Source organism: Notolepis coatsorum (genome assembly GCF_963971535.1).
Source record: "Notolepis coatsorum genome assembly, chromosome: 1".
Taxonomy (NCBI): Eukaryota; Metazoa; Chordata; class Actinopteri; order Aulopiformes; family Paralepididae; genus Notolepis; species Notolepis coatsorum.
This window is the reverse complement of record NC_140165.1, coordinates 295,239,012-295,264,327: the sequence shown is the minus strand read 5'-3', so window position 1 is coordinate 295,264,327 and position 25,316 is coordinate 295,239,012.

Sequence of the window (25,316 nt, the reverse complement as noted above, 5' to 3'; positions counted from 1 at the left end):
GGAAGTCGGTGATCAAGCTGGGATCCACGATGAGCTGCCGGGAGACCCAGCTACGCTCCTCAGGGCCGTAACCCTCCCAGTCCACCAGGTATTGGAACCCCCGGCCCCGCCGACGAACGCCCATCAACCGGCGGACCTGCCACTGGGGGTGACCATCCACTAGCACAGGAGGCGGTGGATCAGGAGCTGGAGGCATAAGGGGACTGAGGGAGACGGGCTTAACCCGGGAGACATGGAACACGGGGTGGATGTGCATGGATGCAGGAAGCTTCAGGCGCAGGGCCGCCGGACTGAGTACCTTCAGGACCTCGAAAGGACCGACGAAGCGAGGGTTGAGCTTCTTGGCCGAGGACCGTAGCGGGAGGTCCTTCGCGGAGAGCCACACCCTCTGCCCAGGGCGGTAAGTCGGCGCGGGAACCCGGCGCCGGTCGGCACCACGACAGGCGCGCTCAGATGTCCGGAGCAGCGCGGTCCTGGTGATCTCCCAAACGCGACGGCAGCGGTCGAGGTGGACCTGCACGGAGGGAACTGCCACTTCCGTCTCCAGTGCGGGAAAAAGAGGGGGCTGGTAGCCCAGGGAGGCCTCAAAAGGGGAGAGGCCGGTGGCGGAACTGACCATTGAGTTGATCGAGTATTCAACCCAGGGAAGGAAACGGCTCCAGGATGCCGGCCTCTCGGCTGCCACACACCGAAGAGCAGACTCCACGCTCTGGTTCATCCTCTCCGTCTGCCCGTTTGTCTGGGGATGGTAGCCAGAGGAGAGACTGACCGTTGCCCCCAATCCCTTGCAGAAAGCCCGCCATACCTGGGAGGTGAACTGGGGCCCCCGGTCAGAGACGATGTCCTGGGGAAAACCGTGAAGGCGGAACACGTGGTGCGTCAGGAGGTCCGCCGTCTCGGCTGCTGAGGGAAGCTTGGAGAGGGCCACGAGGTGGACCCCCTTGCTGAATCGATCCACCACGGTCAGAAGGCAGGTGTTCCCCTGGGAGGAGGGTAGACCAGTGACGAAGTCGAGCGCCACATGTGACCACGGACGGCTTGGAACGGGAAGTGGCTGCAAGAGCCCGGAGGGTGCCTGGTGAGAGGCCTTGCTGCGGGCACAGACCGCGCAGGCCAATACGAACTCCTTGACGTCGTTCCGCATGGTGGGCCACCAGAAACGACGAGCCAGGAAGGAGAACGTGCGATGGACGCCTGGGTGGCAGGCGAACCGGCTGGTATGGCCCCACAGCAGTACCTGGGACCGGACAGAGTCAGGGACGAAGAGACGGCTCCTAGGGACGTTGCTTGGAGCACGTTGGAAGCGTAGGGCACGCCTCACCACACCCTCGATGCCCAAGGTGATGGCTCCAACCACTCGGGCCTCCGGGATGATGGGAGATGGGTCCTCAGAGGGTGGAGCCCCCTTGGAGTGCATCCGGGACAGGGAGTCGGCCTTCGTGTTGCGGGAACCGGGGCGGAAGGTCAGCGAGAAGTCGAACCGACTGAGGAAACTGGCCCATCTCGCCTGCCGACCGTTGAGGCGCCTGGAAGCGCGGATGAACGTTAGGTTCTTGTGGTCCGTCCAGATGGTAAAAGGCTCCTCGGCACCCTCTAGCCAATGACGCCACTCCTCCAGAGCAGCCACGACCGCCAGTAGCTCCCGATTGCCGGTGTCATAGTTCCTCTCGGCGGGGAGGAAGCGACGCGAGTAGAAGGCGCAAGGATGTACCTTCTGGTCGGAAGGAGAACGCTGGGATAGGACAGCGCCCAGGCCAGAATCCGAGGCGTCCACCTCCACGATGAACTGTCTCTTGGGGTCAGGGTGGAGCAGGATAGGAGCGGAAGTGAACCTTCTCTTGAGGGAGCGGAACGCAGCGCATGCCGCTGGGGACCAGTCGAACGGCAGAGCGGGGGAGGTCAGCTTGGTAAGGGGCTCCGCCACTTGGCTGTAGTTCCGGATGAACCTTCGGTAGAAGTTTGCGAACCCGAGGAAACTCTGTAACTCCTTCCGAGTGGTGGGTTCCGGCCAATCCTCCACAGCCTGGATCTTGCGAGGATCCGCTCGGGTCAAGCCCTTCTCCACGATGAAGCCCAGGTAGTCGACGGAGTTGGAGTGGAAACGGCACTTCTCCGCCTTGACGAAGAGCCGATTGTGGAGGAGGCGCTCCAGCACCCGGCGGACATGCAGGATGTGTTCCTCGAGGGTCCTGGAAAAGATAAGAATGTCGTCCAGGTACACCACCACGAACACCTCCAGCATGTCACGGAGGACATCGTTCATGAGTGCCTGGAATACCGCCGGGGCGTTGGTGAGGCCGAACGGCATCACAAGGTACTCATAGTGGCCCCTGGGGGTCTTGAAGGCGGTCTTCCATTCATCGCCCTCACGGATACGGACAAGATGATAGGCACTTCGGAGATCCAGCTTGGTGAAGAACGAGGCCTGGGTCAGTGGCTCGAAGGTGGAGCTCATGAGAGGTAGGGGGTATTTGTTCTTGATGGTGATCTCGTTGAGCTGACGATAGTCGATGCAGGGTCGCAGGTCCCCATCCTTCTTACCAACAAAGAAGAACCCGGCCGCCACCGGGGAGGAGGAAGGCCGAATGAGTCCTGCTTCCAATGACTCAGAGATGTAGAGATCCATCGCCTTCTTCTCCGGGACAGTCAGACTGTAGAGGCGGCTGCCGGGAAGGGGAGCCCCTTGGCGGAGGTCGATGGCGCAGTCATAGGGGCGGTGAGGTGGAAGGGACTGAGCCCTGGTCTTACTGAATACCTCCATGAGGTCGTGGTACTCGGGAGGAATGGACGAGGGATCCGGGGGCAACTCACCAGCCGGTCTCCGGGGCGGGGGACAAGACGCCGCCTGTAGACAGCGGGCGTGACAGGAGGAGCTCCAGCCCCTGATGGTAACGGAGGACCAGGCGATGTGGGGCTCGTGCAGCGCGAGCCAGGGCCTACCCAGGACCACCGGGACAAGGGGGGATTGGGTAATGAGGAACTGGATCCTCTCTACGTGGTTCCCAGCAATGGTCAGCAAGACTGGGCCGGTCCGTTGAGAGATGTCGGCCAGGCGGTGTTGGTCCAACGAAAAGATCTCCAAGGGCCTCACAAGGGCCTCAAGAGGTATGTTGGCTTGGGTGGCAAACTCGAAGTCGAGGAAGTTCTCGTCTGCCCCAGAGTCGATGAGGGCCTCCACCGTGGCACGTTGGTCCCCCCAGGCCAGGGTGACGCTCATCAGATGGTCAGGTGGTGCGCGGCGCTGGGAATGGGAAAAACGGCTCACCAGGATCTCCCGGGGTCTTGGTGAGCCCGATCTTTTGGCCGGGTAGGGCAGTCGGCGATACGGTGTCCCGCACCTCCGCAGTAGAGGCAGAGACCGGACCTGAGCCTTGCCTGACGCTCCGCCTGGCTCAGATGAGAGCGTCCCAGCTGCATGGGTTCCTCCTCGCGCACCGGACGGGGAAGCCTGTTACCATCAGTAGTCTTGGGAAGCAGGAGCAGACCTCTGTACCGCTCTGCAGAATTCTCACGGCGGATCTCTCAGATGTTGTGCAAGAACCGAGAGAGGGAGAGAGGGAACGAGTCAGTGACAGAGCAGACTTGAAACGAGCAGGAGGACAGGGTGTAATATTCTTCGTGTTAACAACACAGTGATGTGCAATATTCCAAAAAACAGCCCAAGTGAATATCTTCATGTAAACACACAGTGAGCAAAAATCCAAACACTGTCCAAATGTGAAATCATATCTTCGTGTAAACACACAGTGAGCAAAAATCCAAACACTGTCCAAATGTGAAATAATATCTTCGGCGTGAGCAAACACACAGAGGGAGGTGGAAGATCCCAAAAATATTATTCCATAAAGGAAAGAGCAAAATCGATAAAGGCTGGGTGAGTGACTGTTTGACAAAAAGGTGGTAGACTTCAGTGTAAAGGTTACACACGAAAATCGGAAATAGGTCAAGACAGTCAATCTAGAAAAACTCACCCAGACGAGCTGCGTAAAAGGAACAGGAACAACAGAGGAGGCGAGCGCGCGCCACGGAGCAGGTATCCAAGCGAAGGCTTCTAGGAATTCCTGGAGAACAGCACAGTGAAACAGCAGCAACGGGGAAAAACATCCAGCAACAAATCAAGACGATCCAACAACTTAGGGTGGGGAAAACGGGGTATAAATAATGAGGGATCGATTGATTGAAAAGCAGTGACAGCTGGGGAATGTGATTGACAAGCGTGGGGAAGTGAGAGAACCAATCAGCGACGTCTCAGATGACGTCAACGGGGAGAAACGTGTGAACGAGGGAATTGAAATACTTGACAGAAAAAATGAATGAAAACAAAGCGAGGGTGGTTAAAGGAACAGAACGAGTGAGAAAGCAAGGACAGAAACCTCACAATACAATATACTAATATACAATATACTATATAGTGCAAAGGAGAAATGGGATGAGGTACAATTTAGGTACAATTTACAGTAAGGTGTAATGAGGTATGGGTTGTAGTGCAAATTCTTTACCAATAAATATAAAGTGTGTTTAGGTGTTCTAAAGTGTGTAAAGTGGGTGCTGCAGTGAGTTGTTTGTTTAAAGTGTGTGCGTGTGGATGTGTGTGCTGTGAGTGCATTTGATGGTTGTTACATAGTGTTATTGTTCGTTGAGCATCCTGATGGCCTGGGGATAGAAGCTTCTTCTGAGTCTTTCTGTGCTTGCCATGAGACTCCGGTATCGCTTGCCTGACCGCAGCAGTTCAAAGAGGCAGTTGTTTGGGTGGCTGGAGTCTTTGATAATTATCTTAGCCTTACCCATGCACCGCTTGTTGTAAATGTTCTGGAGAGTGGGAAGCCCCCCTCCAATTGTGCGTTCGGCTGAACGGGTCACTCTCTGTAGTCTGCTACGGTCTTGTGCGGTGCTATTCCCAAACCAGGAGGTGATATTGCCAGTCAGGATGCTCTCTATTGTACATGAGTAGAAGTTCTTAAGGATCTTCTGACTGACTTGGAACTTCCTTAGGCGCCTGAGGAAGTAGAGGCGTTGCTGTGCCTTCTTCACAACACTGTCAATGTGTGTGGTCCATGTCAAGTCCTCTGTCCTCGGATATGTGGACTCCGAGGTACTTAAAACTGTTCACTCTCTCAACCGGTGCCCCGTCGATGCTGAGGGGGCTGTAGTCCCTGACCCCCGACCTCCTAAAGTCCACAATCATCTCCTTTGTTTTGCTGACGTTCAGGGAGAGGCTGTTCTCTTGACACCATCCCGCTAGGACCTTGACCTCTTCCAGGTAGGCCCTCTCGTCGTTTGCAGAGATCAGGCCCACCACTACTGTGTCGTCAGCAAATTTGATGATTGTGTTGTTGTTCCGCTGTGCCACACAGTCATGTGTGTACAGGGAGTAGAGGAGGGGACTCAGAACACAGCCCTGGGGGGCCCCTATGTTGAGAGTGATGGATGAGGAGGTGCAGTTGCCTGCTCTCACCATCTGGGGTCTGTCCGTCAGGAAGTCCAAGACAAGGGCTGCAGCGTGTGCCGTACCCGCGGGTACCAATCCAAGTGCTCCTGTCCATCTTCGTCAGGGATGCGACAGCGTTAGCGATCTGTTGTGCATGTTTTTCCATTGGGTTTATAATCGGGAGGGGAAACCTTTGCATGCACAGGGGAGAACATGCAAACTCCACAGAAAGGCCCGGGAGATACCCCACCTGGGGAACTGGCAACACAGCAACCTGGTCCCAAAGCGGGAATTGCACCCAGGACCTTCTAGCTGTGAGGCGACAGTGTTAACCACTACACCACCGTGCCGCCTTCTGCAGTTCCTGCAGCTATTGGTCATAAACTGTAGGTTGTTTTTCCAGTTACAGTAACTTAGAAAAACGACTTACTTAATTAGAGAAGAACCCCCTCCCCCGTGCCACAGTCATGGTCCTAATATGTCTTTACTACTAGGCACTCAACACTGCAGCACCCACGTTTCAGCACTGTTTGATGAACATTTTACTCAGTTGTAAGAGTTGTATCCTTCCTGCTGACTTGTCGTACAGAACTTGATGACAAAATGTAAAATGTAAATGTAACAGTGATGTGATGTAAGGGGGAAGTCCATCCAACCTTTTCATAAAGGACACAGTGGTGGGTATCAACATAGCAATACCTTGTCTCATATGGACTGCTACCTTGTTTTTTGGCGAAGTGCCCCATTAAGTGCAGAGTTTATAAATATGTTGTTACTGTTTGCTACTGACCATGTACACCCGCCTGTACTAATAAATATATATATATATATATATATATATTATATAATAAAATGTTTTGCAGTCAGGCCACATAACTTAGAAGCAGGCCAGGCCAGTGTTTCTAGTTGCAGCGACGCAATAGTTAGATAACCTAAGTGGGGAACAACCAGGAGATCACTGTGACAATCAATCAATCAGAGAGTACAGACAGTGAGTACAGAGAGTAAACAGACAGAGAGTAACGCAGTCTAAACTGTTATGGTTTGAAACCGACCCCAATCGCACAACACAAGACAGGTATTAGAGTAAGCCAAAACAGGGCAATATTTATTAAATAACAAAAAGCGGCACAGTCCCTTTAAGGGAGAACACAAAAAACACAAGAGTCCATGAAATATGAAACTGCGGCACTGTGGCTTTAACAGGCGAACAGGCTAAGGGACCAGGGCTAAGTGTCAGGGCTAAGTGTCAGGGCCAGGACCGCTTACAGGGATGAGGACAGGGTTACGACGGCAGAGGCCGGGCACGGGGACAGGGGCCTGACGGCGGAGGCCGGGCACCGGGACAGGAGCCCGACGGTGGAGGCCTGGCACGGGGACAGGGGCCCGACGGCGGAGGCCTGGCACGGGGACAGGGGCCCGACAGCGGAGGCCGGGCACGGAGATCCTCCTCCCGTCCCTACACCGAGTAGGGCTCTGCTGCTCAGGAAGGAATCCTCCTCCTCCTCCTCGGATGCTGCAGACGGGCAGCACAGAACAAAGGGGGTCCGAGGGGAAACGGGATGGGCACACGCCATCCTCCCGTGGAATACTAGGGAGCGACAGCGAGCCTGGGTCCGAGGGGAAACGGGATGGGCACACGCCATCCTCCCGTGGAATAATAGGGAGCGACGGCGAGCCTGGGTCCGAGGGGAAACGGGATGGGCACACGCCATCCTCCCGTGGAATAATAGGGAGCGACGACGAGCCGGGGTCCCAGGGGAACGGGATGAGCACACGCCATCCTCCCGTGGAATAATAGGGAGCGACGACGAGCCGGGGTCCGAAGGGAACGGGATGAGCAGACGTCATCCTCCCGTTGAATAATAGGGAGCGACGGCGAGCCTCACCCCAGGAACGAGGATCACGAAGAGACGCCTTCCTCCTGTGGAATCGGGAGCGATGGCGAGCCGGCTTGACGTCTGGAGTGGGAACACTGGAAACCTCCCGTAGAGAATTAGAGAGCGAAGGCGGTGTCCCACTCCAGGCAAACGGCGACAGGTGGTGATGGCTGGCACGTCGTCTCACGCCGGAGACGCGGCAGGTGATGGTAACGTACAAAGTCCAGAACGAACACAGAGTCCAGAACACAGAACGACCCGACAAGGACTGGAGGGGAGTCTGCAACCTAAGTACTCTCCCGAGCTGATTGCAAACTCCCAACAGGTGCGTGAAGGTAGAGGAACAAGAATGTCCAAGGGTGGGGGCTGGTGAAGAGTAGGAGACAGGGAAAAGTTCTCGCAAGGGTGGGGGCTGATGAGGAGAGGAGACAGGGAAAAGGGGTCCAGGGACAGGCGAATCCTCACAGTACCCCCCCCCCCTCCACAGACGGCTCCCAGACGTCAAAAGGGACCGTCCGGGAACGGGCAGGACAGGGGGCCGGGAGAACACAGGGAGAGTCCGGGGGAAAAAAAAGTCAGGACGGACAAGGCCGGGACAAGCGACACCGGGGCAGGGGAGCAGCGACAGGAACCCAGGAGGGGCAGAGGAACGGGGCCGGAGAAGGGATAGAAAAAAAAAACAGACAGCGGGGCAGGGGACATGACAGAGCAACCAAACAAAAAAAATTGGCCATGCTAGCAGGGGAAGCTACACCTAAAGTGGGGCTAGCAGAGGGACAGGGTAGCTGCCAGGGCATTGCTAGCTACAGGGCCTATGCTAGCTGTACTGCTACATTAACATAGAGGCTGCACTAGCTGCCGGAGCTAGGCTAGCAGACAGGGCTGGACTAGCATGAGAACACATGGGGTAGCTGCAGGGGCTAAGCTAGCAGACGGCTGGACTAGCTGAGGAAGCCGGTTAGCTGCAGGGGCTAAGCTAGCAGACGGCTGGACTAGCTGAGGAGAACAAGCTAGCTGAAAGGACAGTCCTAGCTGTGGGGAACAGGGGAGCTATCAGGGGAGCTAACGAGGCTAACAGGGGAGCTAACAGGGGAGCTAACAGGGGAGCTAACGAGGCTACCAGGGGAGCTAACAGGGGAGCTAACAGGGGAGCTAACAGGGGAGCTAACAGGGGAGCTAAAGAGGGGCTCTCTAATACACTGTCTGTGCTGGCTGGGGTCGTCGACTGGTCGGGTCGTACTGTTATGGTTTGAAACCGACCCCAATCGCACAACACAAGACAGGTATTAGAGTAAGCCAAAACAGGGCAATATTTATTAAATAACAAAAAGCGGCACAGTCCCTTTAAGGGAGAGCACAGGGGCCCGACGGCGGAGGCCTGGCACGGGGACAGGGGCCCGACAGCGGAGGCCGGGCACGGAGATCCTCCTCCCGTCCCTACACCGAGTAGGGCTCTGCTGCTCAGGAAGGAATCCTCCTCCTCCTCCTCGGATGCTGCAGACGGGCAGCGCAGAACAAAGGGGGTCCGAGGGGAAACGGGATGGGCACACGCCATCCTCCCGTGGAATACTGATCATAACCATTTTTATTTTTTTATTCTATGTTTGGTTTTTTTGTAATGTCAGATTAAAAAAGAAATACTCCCACTTTTCTGAAAAGAGTTGTTGTTAAATCTGACATTACAAAAAACAAAAATCCATCGAAATCAGTGTTGTTGCTAATCATTGACATTATGCTAGCCTGTAATAATCCCCCCCCATAAAAATCCACTTTGCTTTTGATATATTCAAGTTCAAGTTCAAGTTTCTTTATTAGTTGTCATACAGAAGTACAGAATACTTTTATACAAAATGCTTCTTTCTGTTACGCTCCAGAGACTGTGCTAGACAAAAATAGATATGTATAAAATAAAATAAGTATAGCAGTATAAAATAGAAGTCACGTACGTAGACACAAGTGTTCAGTATGTACATATGTACAATGTTCAATGCAGAGTAGAAGTAACTGAGTTACCATACAATATACTATACAATATACTAATATACAATATACTATATAGTGCAAAGGAGAAATGGGATGAGGTACAATTTAGGTACAATTTACAGTAAGGTGTAATGAGGTATGGGTTGTAGTGCAAATTCTTTACCAATAAATATAAAGTGTGTTTAGGTGTTCTAAAGTGTGTAAAGTGGGTGCTGCAGTGAGTTGTTTGTTTAAAGTGTGTGCGTGTGGATGTGTGTGCTGTGAGTGCATTTGATGGTTGTTACATAGTGTTATTGTTCGTTGAGCATCCTGATGGCCTGGGGATAGAAGCTTCTTCTGAGTCTTTCTGTGCTTGCCATGAGACTCCGGTATCGCTTGCCTGACCGCAGCAGTTCAAATAGGCAGTTGTTTGGGTGGCTGGAGTCTTTGATAATTATCTTAGCCTTACCCATGCACCGCTTGTTGTAAATGTTCTGGAGAGTGGGAAGCCCCCCTCCAATTGTGCGTTCGGCTGAACGGGTCACTCTCTGTAGTCTGCTACGGTCTTGTGCGGTGCTATTCCCAAACCAGGAGGTGATATTGCCAGTCAGGATGCTCTCTATTGTACATGAGTAGAAGTTCTTAAGGATCTTCTGACTGACTTGGAACTTCCTTAGGCGCCTGAGGAAGTAGAGGCGTTGCTGTGCCTTCTTCACAACACTGTCAATGTGTGTGGTCCATGTCAAGTCCTCTGTCCTCGGATATGTGGACTCCGAGGTACTTAAAACTGTTCACTCTCTCAACCGGTGCCCCGTCGATGCTGAGGGGGCTGTAGTCCCTGACCCCCGACCTCCTAAAGTCCACAATCATCTCCTTTGTTTTGCTGACGTTCAGGGAGAGGCTGTTCTCTTGACACCATCCCGCTAGGACCTTGACCTCTTCCAGGTAGGCCCTCTCGTCGTTTGCAGAGATCAGGCCCACCACTACTGTGTCGTCAGCAAATTTGATGATTGTGTTGTTGTTCCGCTGTGCCACACAGTCATGTGTGTACAGGGAGTAGAGGAGGGGACTCAGAACACAGCCCTGGGGGGCCCCTATGTTGAGAGTGATGGATGAGGAGGTGCAGTTGCCTGCTCTCACCATCTGGGGTCTGTCCGTCAGGAAGTCCAAGACCCACTGGCAGAGGTCATAGTTCAAGCCCAGGTCCCTGAGCTTGGCTATGAGTTTGGAGGGGACTATGGTATTGAATGCTGAGCTGTAGTCGATGAACAGCATTCTCACATAGTTCCCCTGCCTCTTGTCCAGATGTGATGCTGCTGTGTGCAGCACATGGGCTATGGCGTCCTCCGTGGACCTGTTGGGGCAGTATGCAAATTGCAGGGGGTCCAGGAGCAGATGTAGCCCTTTACTAGCTTCTCAAAGCACTTCATGGCTATGGAGGTGAGAGCTACAGGGCGGTAGTCGTTGAGGCAAGCAGGCTTGGATTTTTTGGGTACAGGGATAATAGTGGACTTCTTCAGACAGGTGGGGATGACAGCCTGTTCCAAGGACAGGTTAAATATGTCAGTGAATACCGGGGCCAGTTGGTCGACACAGACTTTTAGGATGCGGCCGGGGATATTGAAGATATTTACATTTGTGTGTGTTTTTCTTTTTTTTTACAATAATTTGTGATGCCATCACAAACACTGGCATTTAAAAGGCACCAGAATGCAGGAAATTAAGTCTTTGTAACAAAAACATTTCCTGGTGGGGGACCCCCAGACCCCTGCTTAAAAAGTGGCCTGACTGGGACTATATTTCGCACTATATTTCCCGGCCTGAATTATTTCCCCAGTCCGGCCCTGGTCATGGACATTATGTGTGATCTTAGCCAGGTCTAAATCTAAATTATTTTCAAAATGCACACAATATTAATTATGAAACCAATGTAATACTAATTATAATGTGAAAATAATTTAGTCTAGTAGAGTCCCAAAATATTTGAAACTTGCCAGGGTCATTCCTCTGTATTAGAAAGGGAGCATATTGGAAGAGGGAAATTATCGGCCAGTTTCCATTTTTGGTGTCATATCAAAAAGTCTTGGACTTGGAGAAAATAATACATGAGAAAATTAACAGCTACACTTACATTTGTTGTATGGAATATTATTCTGGTTTTAGATAGTCACACTATCTAACAACTCAACAGTTTATTATTTTTAGAGATTGATCTGGGCAAGTTCTGGGGGCTTTAGAAAGCCTTTGAAACAGTTGACCATCAGATTCTGCTCACCAAACTAAAGCATGGCTTGTGGTGGATGCAGTCACATTTGACTGATATGTGTCAAAGTGGTAATATTAACAGCACTTTATCTGAGGCTAGATAAATCAGCTGTGGTGTGCCACAGGGATGTGTCCTAGGTCATTTGCTATTTCTGTTGTACATCGATGAACTTAAATCTGTTTGCAAATATCTTTCTCTATGCGGACGACTCAGCTTTATTGGTCAAGAACAAGAACAAAGCCAGTTAAGTGATGAATTGAAAAACATCAGTAACTGGCTGTCTAGAAATAATTTCTTTGGATCTTATAATTGGTTCAAAAATAGGTTGAGTAGGTCCTCACACAGTAAATGTCGCAGAGTAAATTTTACTCAAACTGAGTACATTTAACTCAAACTGATTTCAAAATTTTACTCAGTTTGAGTAAAATTTACTCTGCGAAATGTACTGTGCAGAGCTCAGTATTACAGTGGGAGACACTTGTGATTATGTGTTAAATACTTAGGCTGTGAGTTGGACAGATCCCTGAGTGGAGAGATTATGGGACAAAGAGTTATTACCATGGTGAACCAGAAAATCTAATTTCTGGTGCTAAAGGGCCAAAGGAAACTCTGAAAATGTTAGCCTCAGTTTTAAAGAAGCTTCACTTTGACCACCTGTACTACATGGTACATTAGCGCCTCCAAGGGGATTCAAACTCAACTTCAAACAGCTCAAAATAAACGAGCCATGGTGGTAATTGAGCCTTAGCCCCATGACTCACGTTGGCCTTTCCCAAATCAAGGAATTAAAATAGCCACGTGAGTTTCAGCTGTGTTACCCTATTCTCTACCGTCAACCAGAGGCAGGGCCACTGACATTATTTGTACCATGTAGATTTAACACATGTTCTGGGCAAAATCCCTTTCTGTGCATGGCAGCGGTAGAGTGGAATAGACTTCCAGTAGAGATAAAAATCAAGTCAGTCCTGTCATTGGTTTAAACATGCATGTGGGAAATGGTTATGTGACCAAAACGAGTGAATGATTTACAATGTATGAGGGTCTTTGTAGGTATGTGTGTATAGGTATGTACGGTATGTGTGTAGGTGTGCTTGCTCGGAAGACACTTGGGTGTGCGGGGGTGCCCGGTGAGGTTGCATTTGGGTGTATGTGGATGTAATAGGTGAGAATGTGTGTAGGTATGTATGCAATTAACCTATGCATGTATGTACAGACAGTCAGTCATTGTATATGTAAGCAGGGCCGTCTGGGAGAAATGCGAGGCCCTGTGCGAGATTTAAACGCGAGCCCCCCCCCCCCCCCCTAAAGGTAAAAAAAAAAAAAAAAAAAATTATATTAATTTTAATTCTTTTTGATTTTTTTTATACAGTCAACATATTCTTAAATAATAGCGCTGCCCGAGGCTGGGCATGATACAGTCAACATATAGCAAGAGAGAGAGAGAGAGAGAGAGAGAGAGAGAGAGAGAGAGAGAGAGAGAGAGAGAGAGAGAGAGAGAGAGAGAGAGAGAGAGAGAGAGCGAGAGAGAGAGCGAGAGAGAGCGACCGTTCTACAGTCAATATACAGTGTTATCGCTGCACAGACCCGGCAATGCCCCTGACCAGAGGAGAGAGAAATATAATACAGTTAGTAAAAGCACTATATAAGCTCAGAACACAACACAGCTTAGAACACAGCTCAGAACACAGAACACATCTCAGAACATAGCACAGAACACAACTCAGAACACAGCTCAGAACACAGAACACATCTCAGAACACAGCAGAGAACACAGCTCAGAACACATCTCAGAACACAGCTCAGAACACAGAACACATGCAGAACACAGCACAGAACACAGCTCAGCACACAGCTCAGAACACAGCTCAGAACACAGGACACCTCAGAACACAGAACACATGCAGAACACAGCTCAGCACACAGCTTAGAACACAGCTCAGAACACAGAACACAGCTCAGAACACAGCTCAGAACACAGAACACAGCTCAGAACACATCTCAGAACACAGCTCAGAACACAGAACACATGCAGAACACAGCTCAGCACACAGCTCAGAACACAGAACTAGGTACAGACTCAGCGAGCACAGTCAGCCTAGCCATAGAGAAAGGCCGCCATAGGCAGACCTGGCTCCCAAGCGAAGACAGACTATGCACCCACTGCACACAAGATGAGGTGGAAACCGAGCTCCACTTCTTAACAACCTGCCCACTATACCAAGACATCAGAGACATATACTTCCCACAAATTGCAAACACCCAAAGAGACTTTGAAAACATGGACAATAACTCAAAACTCCCATACCTACTGGGAGAAATACAAGAATGTGCAAACACAGCAGCCAGATTTGTGAGCTGCTGTGACAAGAAAATGACATCCAACGGAATACAACCACCATAAAGACTGTACAAGAAATTCCTTCTGTAAGGTACTGATTTCTTTTGTTTTATCTGTTTGATTGTTTTGTTTTGTTTGGCTTTGGCAATGTAAACGTATGTTTCCCATGTCAATAAAGCCCATTTGAATTGAATTGAGAGAGAGAGAGAGAGAGAGAGAGAGAGAGGGCGAGAGAGAAAGAGAAAAAGAGAGAGAGCGAGAGAAAGAGAGAGGTGAAAATGTGACAAGGATAATAACAGGTATTGGAGGTGAACTGAATCCATCATTTGTGACGTGCGTTTGTTTTCCCCTCTCTCACCTGGTGATGATGGCCAGGTGGGGTGGAGCCATGCAGGCCGCCATGAAGAGGACCACGTTCTCGTGCCTCGTCTGTCTATAGTTCATCACCTTCTTAAAAAGCTTCAGGTGGTCCTGGTTGTTGCCATGCCTAGTTAGCTAGCATTAGCTAACGCTAGTTAGCCTTTAGCTAAGCTACTAGCCGACATGGCTAGCCCGACTGAACCACACGTTAGCACTCGATAGCTAGCGTTAGCTAACGCTAGTTAGCCTTTAGCTAAGCTACTAGCCGACATGGCTAGCCCGACTGAATCACACGTTAGCACTCGCTAACGTAGCTAACGCTAGTTAGCCTTTAGCTAAGCTACTAGCCGACATGGCTGCGTGAACACTTAAGGTAACTGTAACTGAGGGGTACAATTCCCTGACTGTATTAATCAAGTATTGGTATCATTAAACCACTACCGTCTTATGTACATTACTCTGGCCATACCGTACACAAGTATATGATGAGAACTCCTCCACAATGATACGGTTTCCACACAAAGTACTCGTTTAGAAGAATATTTATTAACAGCAAATATTATATTACATTACTTTGGTCACTTTGGATGCGCTTATAAGGCAAAGAATGTGCGTAGGCAAATCAATATGGAATGTCCATTCTCAGGTTACGCAGGAGGTAATTATACAACCTGAATCTTAGGGATGATATCTCTGGTACTCTGGGGAGATAGCTGGAGAGGGGGTTACTACCGGTTGTAAGCCAGCAGGGGGAGGCAATGCTCTATGCAAAGTCAATGGGTCCACGGAGGCGATATTACTCCCTGTGTCAGCGGACGGGAGGCAGCCGCTGTACTCTCAGTATGCAGCAGCACAGGTGTAAGCCGTGGAGCCTCTGGTCCAACAGAGACAGGCTCGAATGATGTCCTCACGGTAGATCCAACACAGCAGCGGGGTAGACGGTTCTCTGCTCCAGCAGCCACAGTACCAAAGCAATAATCCAGCCGGAAAAGGCTCTGCTGGCGCCGGTGTAGATATCCTCCGGTGCGCGGTGGTTCACAGTTGAACTTGACGTTACTATCCTATTCGCACGCGGCTATAAGTGCTCTATTTAGACGCACAATTACTCACTTCACGTGGTCTTTGACTCGTGATGAAGGCTTTTACTAGTAAGGAGCGAACGATACGTTGAACAAACGTATTAGGATAAAACACGACTCTATTTTGGGGCAATACGGGCCCTACTTCACCGCACGTTGCAAAGTGGGTGAGGCTTCACTTGGGTGACTCGAACTGAACGGACTGCGGACTGAACTGAACAAGACTGAACCGAAAAGGAGGTTCTGTATTCGCCTGCGCCATATTTATATGTACGGGGAACAAATAGTGCCTATCTCATTTCTGTCGCCGTGGAGACTGCTTTGATCTGTGCTTGGCTGTGCCTCCTCCTCCTCCGTCTGTTTCTCTTGTTTGCTCTGTACCCCGTCTGAGGAGGGGCCGGTCCCGGCCGCCCCGTCAAGGAGTCGCTTGGGGTGCTGGGTTCGAGGTCAGCTACGTCTGAAGCGCAGCTGAGGGGGGTGGAGTTCCGAACTCCCTCTGGTGCCCACGGTTCTCTCACGGGCCTCTCGCTTAATGTCAATAGCCTCTGCTGTACGGGGGAGAGGCCGGTGTCGCTCGCCTCTGTGTGTAGGCAGCGTGTAGACGTGGGTTGACTGTCAAGTCCGTAGAGGGGGCCCTGGAGCGTCCATCCCAGTCGGGTCTGAACCGCGACTGGGCATCCTTTGGGTCCGACGTGGGCCGCCTCAATTGGGAGAATGAGGTCCATTGGTGAGCGTTGGGGAAGAGGCCTCCTAGGCGAGTCTCCCCGTGCGTGTCGTCTTGGGCTGGTACTTGGTGGGTACCGAAGGTCGGGTACCCAGGTCCTGTTCCTCGGGGCTGGCGATGCGTCAAACTCACCCGTGAGTTGAGTCGGGGGTTTGTAGCGCAGGGCCTCGGGGCTGACTTCTGGGCTGTACTGGACCTCCTGGTCCAGAGTACGTTGCTGCTGGTCGGGGCTGTACTGGGCCTCCTGGGCCAGAGTACGTTGCTGCTGGTCGGCTTGACCTTCCTCCTCTTCCTCCTCCTCTCCCTCTGCTAGGACCTGGAGTCTTCTGTTCAGTCTCTCGGCGTGGTCCGGTTCTTCCTGGTTGCTGGGTCTCGTATGGACCGGCCGGGGAGGGGGTTCGGAGACGTGGACAGGATCCTCCTGTTGGCGGGGTCTCGGGTTGCTTGGTCGGGTAGGGGAATGTGTCCTAGACCCATGTCTTGACGATCTCTGAGAGCTCCGTGCGGAGTGAGGGGATGTCGCCATGGCAACCAGTTTGTCTATCAGCTCCGCCTGCAGCCGGTCGCGCTCTGCCTCGCGCTGGGCATGGGCTGCGTCGCGCGATGCTTCGCGCTGGGCGTTGGCGGCGTCGCACTGCGCATTGGCGCTGGCCTGGGCGGCGTCGCGCTGTGCGTTGGCGGCGTCGCGCTGGGCATTGGCGCTGGCATGGGCGGCGTGGAGCTGTGCATTTGCGACGGCGTGCTGTGCATCGGCGCGGCTTCTTTCAATGTTCTCTTCCGTCTGAAGGCGTCTGGTCTCCAGTCTTATGCGGTCGTCTTCACTCCTTTGTTGCGCCTGGAAGCGTTCTCGCTTGCCTGCAAAATGTTCGCGCTCGCGCGTCTGTTGCGCTTGAAGTCGATCGCGTTCGGTGGAGGCTGCCAGGGTGGCGATGAGTGCCTGCGCCAGCATCTTGTCCGCCTCGCTGGGGGAAGACGCCGTTCGAGGCGATCGGCTCCCGGCAGTACTCGTTGGAGATGCGTTCTCCTGCGGGGAGTCCTGGAGCTCTATCTCCTGGGCGCTCTCCTCTTCTTGTACCGGGCAGAGTTCCATCTCTGGAGGGTTGTCTTTCTCCTGGAGCTCTCCGGGGACTACTTCTTCGGTCTTGGCGGGGGGTAAAGTCGTGTCAGTTCCCTCCTGGTCCCCACCGTGAGCTTGGTCAGTTACATTAGAACCCACTAGGGCCTCTGTTGGCGGGGTAGCCTGGTTGATAGGGTCGGACATAATTTTACTATCCGCTTTAGTTATTTTATCCGTATTTAACTTCCCTTTAAAGCTAGGTATTGGACTGACAGTGTATGCCTCTAGATAGGGAGGTGGCTGCCGTCTGCGCTGCGGGCGATCTAGCTTAGGAGAACCGTTTGTGGAGTGTTCTTCATCGGCCATGTCAATATTAATATTATATTAATATTACGCTAATTCTATCCGGCTCGAAGGACCAATTATAACTGAGGGGTACAATTCCCTGACTGTATTAATCAAGTATTGGTATCATTAAACCACTACCGTCTTATGTACATTACTCTGGCCATACCGTACACAAGTATATGATGAGAACTCCTCCACAATGATACGGTTTCCACACAAAGTACTCGTTTAGAAGAATATTTATTAACACCAAATATTATATTACATTACTTTGGTCACTTTGGATGCGCTTATAAGGCAAAGAATGTGCGTAGGCAAATCAATATGGAATGTCCATTCTCAGGTTACGCAGGAGGTAATTATACAACCTGAATCTTAGGGATGATATCTCTGGTACTCTGGGGAGATAGCTGGAGAGGGGGAGACTGCTTTGATCTGTGCTTGGCTGTGCCTCCTCCTCCTCCGTCTGTTTCTCTTGTTTGCTTTGTACCCCGTCTGAGGAGGGGCCGGTCCCGGCCGCCCCGTCAAGGAGTCGCTTGGGGTGCTGGGTTCGAGGTCAGCTACGTCTGAAGCGCAGCTGAGGGGGGTGGAGTTCCGAACTCCCTCTGGTGCCCACGGTTCTCTCACGGGCCTCTCGCTTAATGTCAATAGCCTCTGCTGTACGGGGGAGAGGCCGGTGTCGCTCGCCTCTGTGTGTAGGCAGCGTGTAGACGTGGGTTGACTGTCAAGTCTGTAGAGGGGGCCCTGGAGCGTCCATCCCAGTCGGGTCTGAACCGCGACTGGGCATCCTTTGGGTCCGACGTGGGCCGCCTCAATTGGGAGAATGAGGTCCGCGTGGTCGGAGCCGATGAGCAGGGTCGGTGTGGCGCCGTCGATAAGCGGTATAGGTAGTTGACGTAGGTGCACATACTTAGCCATCAGCTGTGGGATGGGGTAGGTGTACTGAGACAGGCCTATGTCGTGGCTGGTGAAGACGTTGGTTATACTATACTGCTTCTCGGGCTGGTCCACCGCTGCTATCTCGAAGGAGACCTTTTCACCTTTTATGGTCTTCTGGTCCCTTCTGATGGTGCGTATGGTCATGGTATCTTTGACACCTCGCAGGCCCAACTGGGCTGCTGCGGAAGCGAGGAGGAGAGTCTTTTCAGACCCATCGTCCAGGACGGCGTAAGTGTCCAGGACCTTGTCCTCGTAGCTCAGGAGCACTCTGACCACTTTGAGGAGCACACGGGGGGTCCCGCTATGCTGGTCAATGTGGAGCACTCCTGTTGGTTGGTTGCCTTGGACCTTCTGGTGGGCTCCGCACCGTGCTGCGCGGTAAGCGGCGCCCGCCTGGGCCGCCCCTGCGTGGTAAGCGGCGCCCGCCTGGGCCGCCTCACGCCACTGGTCCACTTGGACGGGGTTCAGTGTCTTATATTCGGCGCACTGTGCCAGCCAGTGTCCGCCGTCGCAGTAGGTACAGTAGGGAGCGGTCTGGTGGCTCTTCGGTACTGGTGCCACCGCCTCGGCATGGTACATTACCGCGACGGGCCCACTCTGTTGTCCTGGCTGACGCCTGTTGATGTCATGCAGGACCTCCAGGTGGGTGCCACCGCACCTGCTGCACTTCTTCTTCAAGCGGCACTCAGCTGCTAGCGGAAGCAGCGGCGGTGGTCCTTGGTCCACTGGCTCACTTCGTCCATGGTCAGCTTCCCGAAGGTGTCGCATTGGTACAGCCGATGTTCTCCCTCACAGTACTGGCACTCAATCTTCCACTGGTCCTCTTTCGTCGAGGGGGTGTTGTGGTTCTTGTGCTGCGGTACTGATTCGGCTTGGTGCATAACGGTCACCAACCGGCGGTTATCCGTTTGTCCTCGAGGTCCGAGTCTTGGGCTTGGTCCACTCCATACGAACGTGTCGAGTCGTAGGCTACTGACCTCCCTGGCGAGGAACTCAGATAGGTCTAGGAGGGATGCCTCTGGACCGTTGGGGTCGCGGTAGTCTCTCTGCCGCCTGAAGCGCTCTTGTCGGGCGGGAGGGAGCTTCTCTAATATCCTCTCTACGTTAGAGTTAGCGTACAGTTCATAGATACCCTTTTCCTTTTGGGACCCCAGCATCCCTACCAGGGACTGTACCTTGATAGACAGGTCATCTAATGCTCTGTTGTCTCTGGCTGGGGGGAGACGGTCAATGTCTCTTATCTCCTGTATCACATAGTCCCATATGCGTCCATAGCGTTGGTCGAGTGCTGCTAGAGCCGCTGTGTATGGGGTAGTAGAGTTGGCATAGGCCAGCGCTATATTGTGCGCTCGGGGCACCTTGAGGTGCTTTAGTAGGATAGCATACTTGTACGGTTCGTCAGCTACATCGGACAACATTGTCTCTAAGCACATTCGTAGCTCCGTGTACTGTGCTCTGTTCTCATGGGTGAAGTCCGGGATGGTCGGTGTGCCAAGGTACGATGCCATGGAGGACTGGCACATTGGTGAGCGTTGGGGAAGAGGCCTCCTAGGCGAGTCTCCCCGTGCGTGTCGTCTTGGGCTGGTACTTGGTGGGTACCGAAGGTCGGGTACCCAGGCCCTGTTCCTCGGGGCTGGCGATGCGTCAAACTCACCCGTGAGTTGAGTCTGGGGTTTGTAGCGCAGGGCCTCGGGGCTGACTTCTGGGCTGTACTGGACCTCCTGGTCCAGAGTACGTTGCTGCTGGTCGGGGCTGTACTGGGCCTCCTGGGCCAGAGTACGTTGCTGCTGGTCGGCTTGACCTTCCTCCTCTTCCTCCTCCTCTCCCTCTGCTAGGACCTGGAGTCTTCTGTTCAGTCTCTCGGCGTGGTCCGGTTCTTCCCGGTTGCTGGGTCTCGTATGGACCGGCCGGGGAGGGGGTTCGGAGACGTGGACAGGATCCTCCTGTTGGCGGGGTCTCGGGTCGCTTGGTCGGGTAGGGGAATGTGTCCTAGACCCATGTCTTGACGATCTCTGAGAGCTCCGTGCGGAGTGAGGGGGTGTCGCCATGGCAACCAGTTTGTCTATCAGCTCCGCCTGCAGCCGGTCGCGCTCTGCCTTGCGCTGGGCATGGGCTGCGTCGCGCGCTGCTTCGCGCTGGGCGTTGGCGGCGTCGCACTGCGCATTGGCGCTGGCCTGGGCGGCGTCGCGCTGTGCGTTGGCGGCGTCGCGCTGGGCATTGGCGCTGGCATGGGCGGCGTGGAGCTGTGCATTTGCGACGGCGTGCTGTGCATCGGCGTGGCTTCTTTCAATGTTCTCTTCCGTCTGAAGGCGTCTGGTCTCCAGTCTTATGCGGTCGTCTTCACTCCTTTGTTGCGCCTGGAAGCGTTCTCGCTCGCCTGCAAAATGTTCGCGCTCGCGCGTCTGTTGCGCTTGAAGTCGATCGCGTTCGGTGGAGGCTGCCAGGGTGGCGATGAGTGCCTGCGCCAGCATCTTGTCCGCCTCGCTGGGGGAAGACGCCGTTCGAGGCGATCGGCTCCCGGCAGTACTCGTTGGAGATGCGTTCTCCTGCGGGGAGTCCTGGAGCTCTATCTCCTGGGCGCTCTCCTCTTCTTGTACCGGGCAGAGTTCCATCTCTGGAGGGTTGTCTTTCTCCTGGAGCTCTCCGGGGACTACTTCTTCGGTCTTGGCGGGGGGTAAAGTCGTGTCAGTTCCCTCCTGGTCCCCACCGTGAGCTTGGTCAGTTACATTAGAACCCACTAGGGCCTCTGTTGGCGGGGTAGCCTGGTTGATAGGGTCGGACATAATTTTACTATCCGCTTTAGTTATTTTATCCGTATTTAACTTCCCTTTAAAGCTAGGTATTGGACTGACAGTGTATGCCTCTAGATAGGGAGGTGGCTGCCGTCTGCGCTGCGGGCGATCTAGCTTAGGAGAACCGTTTGTGGAGTGTTCTTCATCGGCCATGTCAATATTAATATTATATTAATATTACGCTAATTCTATCCGGCTCGAAGGACCAATTATAACTGAGGGGTACAATTCCCTGACTGTATTAATCAAGTATTGGTATCATTAAACCACTACCGTCTTATGTACATTACTCTGGCCATACCGTACACAAGTATATGATGAGAACTCCTCCACAATGATACGGTTTCCACACAAAGTACTCGTTTAGAAGAATATTTATTAACAGCAAATATTATATTACATTACTTTGGTCACTTTGGATGCGCTTATAAGGCAAAGAATGTGCGTAGGCAAATCAATATGGAATGTCCATTCTCAGGTTACGCAGGAGGTAATTATACAACCTGAATCTTAGGGATGATATCTCTGGTACTCTGGGGAGATAGCTGGAGAGGGGGTTACTACCGGTTGTAAGCCAGCAGGGGGAGGCAATGCTCTATGCAAAGTCAATGGGTCCACGGAGGCGATATTACTCCCTGTGTCAGCGGACGGGAGGCAGCCGCTGTACTCTCAGTATGCAGCAGCACAGGTGTAAGCCGTGGAGCCTCTGGTCCAACAGAGACGGGCTCGAATGATGTCCTCACGGTAGATCCAACACAGCAGCGGGGTAGACGGTTCTCTGCTCCAGCAGCCACAGTACCAAAGCAATAATCCAGCCGGAAAAGGCTCTGCTGGCGCCGGTGTAGATATCCTCCGGTGCGCGGTGGTTCACAGTTGAACTTGACGTTACTATCCTATTCGCACGCGGCTATAAGTGCTCTATTTAGACGCACAATTACTCACTTCACGTGGTCTTTGACTCGTGATGAAGGCTTTTACTAGTAAGGAGCGAACGATACGTTGAACAAACGTATTAGGATAAAACACGACTCTATTTTGGGGCAATACGGGCCCTACTTCACCGCACGTTGCAAAGTGGGTGAGGCTTCACTTGGGTGACTCGAACTGAAAGGACTGCGGACTGAACTGAACAAGACTGAACCGAAAAGGAGGTTCTGTATTCGCCTGCGCCATATTTATATGTACGGGGAACAAATAGTGCCTATCTCATTTCTGTCGCCGTATCCCTGGGCAGAGCTGGGCATGTTGAGACAAGCCTTGACGGTAGCTTTCAACTTGACTCTAGGGGTAAGACACTGGCGCCTGGTGGCACTGTCCAATAGGAGAACGAAATATTATGGTCTGTAGGCTACTAGGTTAAAGGGATATTCCGTGTATATGTACAAAGAATATACAAGGGATATCAAACTATATACAAATATTATGCAATATATATCAATCAATAAATACATATATTCGGTTTAATCTGACCCTTTGTAACAGTAACTAACTTGCGTTCAGCGTTTCTCTGATTGGCCACGACGCCCACGTGACCGCGCGCTAGCACGCCACCTTATCCACGCCTGCCGCACTGTGTGTTGCAGCGCGCGGCAGAGCGGCAGAGGTCCCTCCTGTGTGTTCTCGCCTTCCTCATTGACTACGCCGTAACGAATCATTAAAAAAATATACCGTTAACTGGAATATGTTGTGCCTTTACACATATGTTGGATTATGTAATTGGTTTGTCATGACAAACAAATAAAAAAATCGCGATTTACCCGGTTGCTACAACAACACACAGTGACTGCATGTAGTCACTGTGTGTTGTTGTAGCCACCTCCTCAGAGGCAGGAATACTAAGCTCCCCCTTAAGCTCCAGGAGAGAGGAGAGAGGCTGAAAACCTGCAGTTCTTGCCCGACTGATGGGAGCCGAATCCCGGATCCGATTTGTCTGATGAATACCCCCAAAACATGGAGGTCCCGAATGCATGGAAGTATTGATTGCGCCGTAACGAATCATTAAAAAAAGATACCGTTAACTGGAATATGTTGTGCCTTTACACATATGTTGGATTATGTAATTGGTTTGTCATGACAAACAAATAAAAAAATCGCGATTTACCCGGTGGCTACAACAACACACAGTGACTAACGGTATATTTTTTTAATGATTTGTTACGGCGTAGTCAATGAGGAAGGCGAGAACACACAGGAGGGACCTCTGCCGCTCTGCCGCGCGCTGCAACACACAGTGCGGCAGGCATGGATAAGGGGGCGTGCTAGCGTGCGGTCACGTGGGCGTCGTGGCCAATCAGAGAAACGCTGAACGCAAGTTAGTTACCTTAAGTGTTCACGCGACATGGCTAGCCCGACTGAACCACACGTTAGCACTCGATAGCTAGCGTTAGTTAACGCTAGTTAGCCTTTAGCTAAGCTACTAGCCGACATGGCTATCCCGACTGAACCACACGTTAGCACTCGATAACGTAGCTAAAGCTAACTAACTGTCCCTGCCTTTAGCTAAGCCGACATGGCTAGCCTGACTGAACTTTCTAACATGCAACAACTTTCATCTTCAGTCCATCTGCCGAACGACCGTCCTCTTCGTCTTGGCTGGCATAACCTCCAATGCTGCACACGCGAAATAGTCAGACGCACGCCGGCCGACTGTACCTTACCTGTAACCCCTCCCTTCGTTGAAACCAATAGTATATCTGCTGCAGAGCCTCAGAGCTCCAATAGTGTATCTGCAGAGCCGCAGAGCCAGGAACAAGTCAGACACATTCTACAAACGTGTCTAATGTGAAATATATAAGCATATAAGCAAAACTAGATTTTAGTTCTGTGATGAAAAAGGGCCTCGCGGGCAGGGGTGCAGTGCTGGGCATACGCGGTCAAACGACGTTTGGGCTTCGTCACTGAGGCAGAATTGCGCGCATCCTATTATTATGCAAAGTCTAGGTGATAGATAGATAGATAGATAGATAGATAGATAGATAGATAGATAGATAGATAGATAGATAGATAGATAGATAGATAGATAGATAGATAGATAGATAGATAGATAGATAGATAGATAGATAGATAGATAGATAGATAGATAGAAACTTTATTGCCATTTCAACACTGTTGATTGGGATTTGTCTTGGTGCCACGTACAGTACAGACAATGTTAAAAACATACAATATAAAAACACAAGAATACAATATAAAAACACAAGAGTACAATATAAAAACACAAGAATACAATATAAAAACACAAGAGTACAATCCCCACAATAAAGAGTTTTACACAAACAATTAAAAAGAAAAAAATGCTACAGTACCTAAAATAAATTAAATTGCTCAGTGTTCCAGTTTTAAAGTGCATATTGCCTTAAAGTGCATGTTGGCTGGTGCTAGCCCTTGTTGTGCAAAGTGCCTGTACATTTGTACTCGAGTTCAGGTGACGGACAGCCTCGGGATATGTGCTGTTTTTAAAACGGGATGTCCTGCACCTGAGACTTTGGAGTCTTCTGCCAGAGGGAAGGGGGTTAAAGAGGTCGTAAGCAGGGTGAGAAGGGTCCCTGATCACCTTTTCCCCTTTCCGCCGGATTTGTGTGGCATAAATGGAGGCCACAGAGGGGAGCTCACAGCCGATGATTTTTGACGCTGTGCGTACAGTTAGTTCTAAATGTCCCCTGCTATCATGGACGGTGGTGTTTCCGTACCACACAGTCATTGAGAAGGTAAGGACACTCTCTACAGTGGCTCTATAAAAACTGAGCATCGCCTCCCTGGACACACCAAACTTTTTAAGCTGGCGCAGGGAGTGGAGCCTCTGGTGGGCTTTGCTAATTATGAGGGTGGTGTTAACTTCCCATTTTAAATTATCACATATGGTGATGCCGAGGAATTTGAAACTGTCCACCCTCTCCACCTGCTGGCTGTTTATGTACAGAGGAGGGTGGACTGCCTCCCCGCGCCGGAAGTCATAATTTCCTTTGTCTTAGAGATGTTCAAAAGCAGGTCGTTCGGTCGTAAGTGCCGGCCGGCACTTATCACCTAGACTGTGTGTCTGTGTGTGTGTGTGTTCGCGTGTGTGTGTGTGTGTGCGTGTGTGTGGAGTGTTGGGCGTGTGTTATGTGACAAAAGACCGCCCGTCTCGTCCCCAGCTCCGACTCG